Consider the following 6,336-nt stretch of genomic DNA (forward strand, 5'->3'; position numbering starts at 1 on the left):
TGTTGTTGTTGAAATAATGTTCCAATAGTTGAATTAATTAAGTGGTTTGAAAATTACTGAACAGGGGACATGATTTTAGCAACTTTTATGAGGTTGTATAGTTCAGATACATAAATTACTTACAGATTTGGCCATTTGCTAAGACAGGCGGAAATATTTGCTCCTGATATCTTCGCCATTATTTCATGCAGCTCACCAGCTAACAACTCTGTGGAGCACCGTCACCACACGGACTGCAGCGGTTCAAGAAGGAGGCCCAACTCCGTCTTGTAAACAGCACAGGACGGCCCATCTCTTGTGTTTGATTCAGAGTTACTTTGTCCATTTTTCTCTGTAGATTTATATTGTACTTCTCTATCCAAGGTAACCACACGCCGCCCCCACCCCACATACCACACAATCAAACTTAACTATATTAATCTTATATACCCATGTGATTTAATTTCCAGCTAAGACTATTGTCTAAACACAGTTGAACGGGAATGCAGTTAATTATTTCTACACCAGCCGCCTTATCTTGTTCAGGATATCTTTTCAGTGCCGATGTTTCTTTTGTATATGTAGTCTCTCTCTCGCTCTCTGCCTGTCTCTATTTCTTTACAAATGAACACATGGAGCTCTTTACGTATATCAAGTTGTAACAACTGCTATATGTCACACTAACCTGCACACCAAAGGAATCCGAATCAAACACTTTTGAGCATATCTTACATTGTTGATAGATTGTGCTGGAAGCTCAGGTACATAAAATGTCCCACATCCCCTGGGATGTACTTTCCACCAGTCTTTCTCACCAGAGACAGATTCTCCATATTGCTATGTGCCGGATTAATATTAAAGATGGATTCTGCCAATTCAGAGCTAAGACCTTACCACGGAGCCTTTCTGAAGCTGAATCTCGGCAGGTATCTCCTGGGCTGGACTACAGCCTCTATTGTCACTTGTACTGTATCTTTGCTTCGGTCTAGAGATCGCCACCAACAACTCCCTCTGAAGTTTGCTGCATTATTAGAGGCGTCTAAAGCGAGGTGAAGATTATGGCCCTTGTGCTATTGTGTACTTTGGAATGTATATTTTTCCTAGGATTACAGAAGAAGGTGCAAGATAAAGTTGTTTGCTTATGATCACATCTGAACTTCTCCCCCTTGTGGTTATTGTTAGATTTTGTCCAGATGCGGGGTTGCACTGTCCAAGGCACCAATGTAAAGACCTGCGACTTCCGGCCAAGAAGTCAGTTGATCAGATTAAATGTTCATCTGGTGGATTATAAACGTAACTGTTGCAACTTGGTTGAGTTGAAACATACCAACTCCCCTATTATCGTGGTGTTTGACAGTAGTTTGTCCAAAGGTCTTTACTCATCGCCTCCAGTCTGCGAATACAACATGAGAACTCTGAGCCATTTCGTACCCACACCTTGTATCCGCTCCCCTTTCCTGTCCACGGACCCAAATCCCGCACTTTGTCTCACCCTCGGTTGTTCCCCTTTAGTATTCACTGCATTTCGGTCAGGCGTTATTCTCACCGCTCCCCAAATATCTCCCAATTTAGAATTGACCATTCATGACTTATTTTCAATTTGTTTCCTGTTCATTTCTTCCTCTGTCAACTGAACTGCTACTTTTCACAATTATCCATAACTCCTTCTCATACAGTCCATTTATTCACACATTTAAATGGCCAGTAGTTTACTCGGATCTCCGGTGGATTTCTACACCACTTTCTACGAAGTTGCAGTGGCAGAAGGGTAACAGCTCCGAGGAAATTTCCAGAGTCTATTTGTATATTCTATACTCTTTGTGAATCGTTTATTTTCGGGTAGTTACCCCACACTCACAGATATTTAACATTGCAATTGTTTGTTAAAATCCTGTTCTGCTGGACAATTCTAGCAGCGGTAAAGAGTTCAGTTCCAGTCCCCAGATCCTGCAGTAAAGTACATTTCACACCAAATCCTGTGTAACTGGCTCCCTTGCTGTAACCTGACGGCTGATAACCTGTTCCTGTGTGTTTCCCTTTTACAGCTAATGTGGTGACGATTGTGATCCTGTCCCGGGGAAAGTGCGTTCTCTCCAGATGTATCACTCGCTACCTGGTGACCATGTCAGCGGCGGATCTACTGGTCATTATCACTGATGTGATACTGGTTCGGATTAATGGATATTATTTCCCGACTACCTTCCTGCTCATCACACCTGTGTGTTCTTTCCTCACAGCGCTGGTTCGTGCAGTCACCGATATTTCTGTCTGGTTAACCATCGCTTTCACTTTCGATCGTTTTGTTACCATTTGTTGCCAGAAGCTGAGGACTAAATATTGCACCGAGAAAACTGCATCCCTGGTAATAGGAACCGTGTGCCTGCTGTTCTGTATAAAAAACATCCCCTGGTTATTTATATATGAACCCTACTATACAATCGACCATGTACCCTGGTTGTGTATTGCAAAATCCGAGTATTACACTGTAACTGCTTGGGTAACATTTGGCTGTTTTAACCGCTGTTTAACCCCACTGCTCCCAATATTCCTGATATTGCTGCTCAATGCTCTGACTGTAGGATACATTTTGGCGGCCAGCAGAATCCGCAGGAGGCTGAGGGGCAGCAAGAAAGATGTGAATCACAATGATCCGGAGATGGAGAACCGAAGGAAATCCATCATCTTACTCTTCGCTATATCCGGTAACTTCATACTGCTCTGGACAACCTATGTGATATATTTCTTATTATACCGAATTACAAACCACTATTATTCTACAGATTTCAATGACCCGATGTACATTGCAGACTATACCAACTACATGCTGCTGCTTTTAAGCTGCTGTACAAACACGTGTATTTATGCAGTAACCCAGACTAAATTCAGAGATGAGCTGAAAAATGGATTGATGTATCCTCTGAGAATAATATTTAATTTAGTTCAGGAAAGAAAAATTCAGAGCAATTCCCAACATTAGATCTGCATTACATCATATATCGTATCCTGAGTTATATTTTACCTGAACCTCAGCAGGCTACAACTCAGGCCCAGGCTTCTTCAGACATCACACTGGACAATATCTGACAAGTCCTGCGGTTTGCTATGTAAGTGTCTGTGAACAAGGTAGAAGACCATTATGTAGACAGTGGGTTATAACAGCAGTAGCAGTTTAATTGGATTAAATCATGCTCCTGGACACAAAGAGATACAAGTCCCAGCATTGAGGTTTAGGATGTTGTGACCATGGAATGTTTATTGCCGGATGAACATCAGAACACGTGGGTTATCCCAGGGAAGTGTAAAAGGAGAATACACCTTTCGATTTAATAGCTGAAGAATATCAGGAAGTGAATGATAACTGTGTTGGTTTTTGAGTGTGGAAATGCCTGGAGAATAATAAACAGATCATTATATCAATCAGCATGAATTGTCTTTGAAAGTTTACATTCTCCAGTTCACGAACAGCTTCTCCATCACCTGCGGCTCTGTGGAATTTATTGGAACTGAAGTGATGTTGATTCCGAAGGTGAGTCCATTGTCCTGGTGTCTGTGAACGGTGGGGTTTCCAGCAGTGAGTCCCCTTTCCCACTGTCTATGTACAATGGTGTTTGCAGAGTAACAACACCACTGGCAATGAGAACCAGTAGCACGGTGTGTGAACAGCTGCAGACTCTTCTCAGGAAGAAATGACCCAGGTGGCCATTGACTGCTGTCAGATATCTGTGACCACAGGTCAGATTGGGCACCGTGACAGCAATGTGATTCTAACCTTGTGAACAATAAAATAGTGTCACATTCATCGAGATCTCCTTCACCGAAAACATACTGAGGCTCACTTTCTGCAGGAAAACCCCGCCATTGTCCTGACTCATTCGCTGCATATCCGGTATCAGGGTCCAGTGATCCAGACCCAGCTGAAGTATGTGTGAATGTGAGGCTCAGTGTGAGAGGGACCAGTCTCAGGGTCCAGTGATCCAGACCCAGCTGAAGTGTGTGTGAATGTGAGGCTCAGTGTGTGAGGGACCAGCCTCAGGGTCCAGTGATCCAGACCCAGCTGATGTGTGTGTGAATGTGAGGGTCAGTGTGTCAGGGACCAGTCTCAGGGTCCAGTGATCCAGACCCAGCTGAAGTGTGTGTGAATGTGAGGGTCAGTGTGTGAGGGACCAGTCTCAGGGTCCAGTGATCCAGACCCAGCTGAAGAGTGTGTGAATGTGAGGCTCAGTGTGTGAGAGGCCAGTCTCAGGGTCTGGTGATCCAGAACCAGCTGAAGTGTGTGTGAATGTGAGGGTCAGTGTGTGAGGGACCAGTCTCAGGGTCCAGTGATCCAGACCCAGCTGAAGTGTGTGTGAATGTGAGGCTCAGTGTGTGAGGGACCAGTCTCAGGTTCTAGTGATCCAGACCCAGCTGAAGTGTGTGTGAATGTGAGGCTCAGTGTGTGAGGGACCAGTCTCAGGGTCTAGTGATCCAGACCCAGCTGAAGTGTGTGTGAATGTGAGGATCAGTGTGTGAGAGACCAGTCTCAGGGTCCAGTGATTCAGAACCAGCTGAAGTGTGTGTGAATGTGAGGCTCAGGTTGTGGGGGACCTGCCTCAGGGTCCAGTGATCCAGACCCAGCTGAAGTGTGTGTGAATGTGAGGATCAGTGTGTGAGGGGCCAGTCTCAGGGTCCAGTGATCCAGACCCAGCTGAAGTGTATGTGAATGTGAGGCTCAGTGTGTGAGGGACCAGTCTCAGGATCAAGTGATCCAGACCCAGCTGAAGTGTGTGTGAATGTGAGGCTCAGTGTGTGAGGGACCAGTCTCAGGGTCCAGTGATCCAGACCCAGCTGAAGTGTGTGTGAATGTGAGGCTCAGTGTGTGAGGGACCAGCCTCAGGGTCCAGTGATCCAGACCCAGCTGAAGTGTGTGTGAATGTGAGGCTCAGTGTGTGAGGGACCAGTCTCAGGGTCCAGTGATCCAGACCCAGCTGAAGTATGTGTGAATGTGAGGCTCAGTGTGTGAGGGACCAGTCTCAGGGTCCAGTGATCCAGACCCAGCTGAAGTGTGTGTGAATGTGAGGCTCAGTGTGTGAGGGACCAGTCTCAGGGTCTAGTGATCCAGATGTGGAAATGTATTTTTATCTAAGTTGATACCATACGGTATTTGTGTGCCCTTTGCAATATATATATATCAAAATGGAGTCCTGGCCCTTCCAGAACTTTCTGCATTTTAGCAGTCAGCTTGCATAAACAGCTAAACCTGGTTTGAGATGGCTGATGGCCATCGGACAGCTAGGAGACAAGTCCTGCTGAGACAAGTACCACCCCCATGGTGCTCTCCTATTGTCTGCACTACAGAAGTTCCATGTCACCCCACCCTTATCTTCTAGCCATTATCTCTTGCAGAGACCTCATCCATTTGATGCAAACAGATAAACTGACCAGGAAATTGAACTTTCCTGACACAATACAAGACAGGTGATAGCCCATTACCTATGACTCATGGAGTAATGGCCGGCTGGCCAACTGATAACCCTGACAAAAGTAAATATCTGGATACCATGTCAGGACCAGGATATAGTAATTAACTCTTTATCTGTATTCACTGACTGTGAGACAGAGCAATACACAGGGAGAGGCCAGAACTTGGGTTTTACTGTATAAATATCTTGTTACACTGAACCATTTCGGAGGTGTTCACTTCGCCCTTGACTGAGTGTAAGCTGCCCCTTGCTAGCAAGTAAATTAAAGAAACTTCTGCCGGAGCTGTAAGTGTCGGAGTCATTCTTTTCGGAGGTCGAGATTTCGACAGTTACTTCTTGGAGGTTCCACCGAGATGCATACTATCTGTCCTGTGAGTAAAACGGATACAGGCATAGTGCCTCTCCAGTGAAAGGCTTCAGTGGCCAAACAAGGTGAGACTTTTGCTCACAAGAGGTTTCTTCACTGTTGAATCGCATATGTAATCTGTTGTCCACAGGGGAGATACTGCAATCTACAAGACTCGGCATTTAAACGCTAAAGGTATTTTTTGTAACCATTTTTTTCTCAGCTCGCCAGCAGAAGAGAACAGTTTCTGGAAAAATCTCGAAACAGCCCGGGGAAGGTTTCAGTAGGTAAGGGAGCGCTAGTCGATCGAAAAGGGTTCCAGGTTCTTATGTAATAAGATTTTTATTGTTTTTAATTCGGAAGGGGTTCTTATGTGATAAGAGCACAGAAAAAAAAGGAAAGCGCTAATCGATCGAAGGTTCTTATGTGATAAGATTTTTATTGTTTTTAATTCGGAAGGGGTTCTTATGTGATAAGAGTAGGAAAAAAAAATAAAGCGCAATCGATCAAAGAGTTTGGGTACGGAACCATAAGTTTTATCAGTTTTTTTAT

Source organism: Pristiophorus japonicus, unplaced genomic scaffold (assembly GCF_044704955.1).
Source record: "Pristiophorus japonicus isolate sPriJap1 unplaced genomic scaffold, sPriJap1.hap1 HAP1_SCAFFOLD_58, whole genome shotgun sequence".
Classification (NCBI taxonomy): Eukaryota; Metazoa; Chordata; class Chondrichthyes; family Pristiophoridae; genus Pristiophorus; species Pristiophorus japonicus.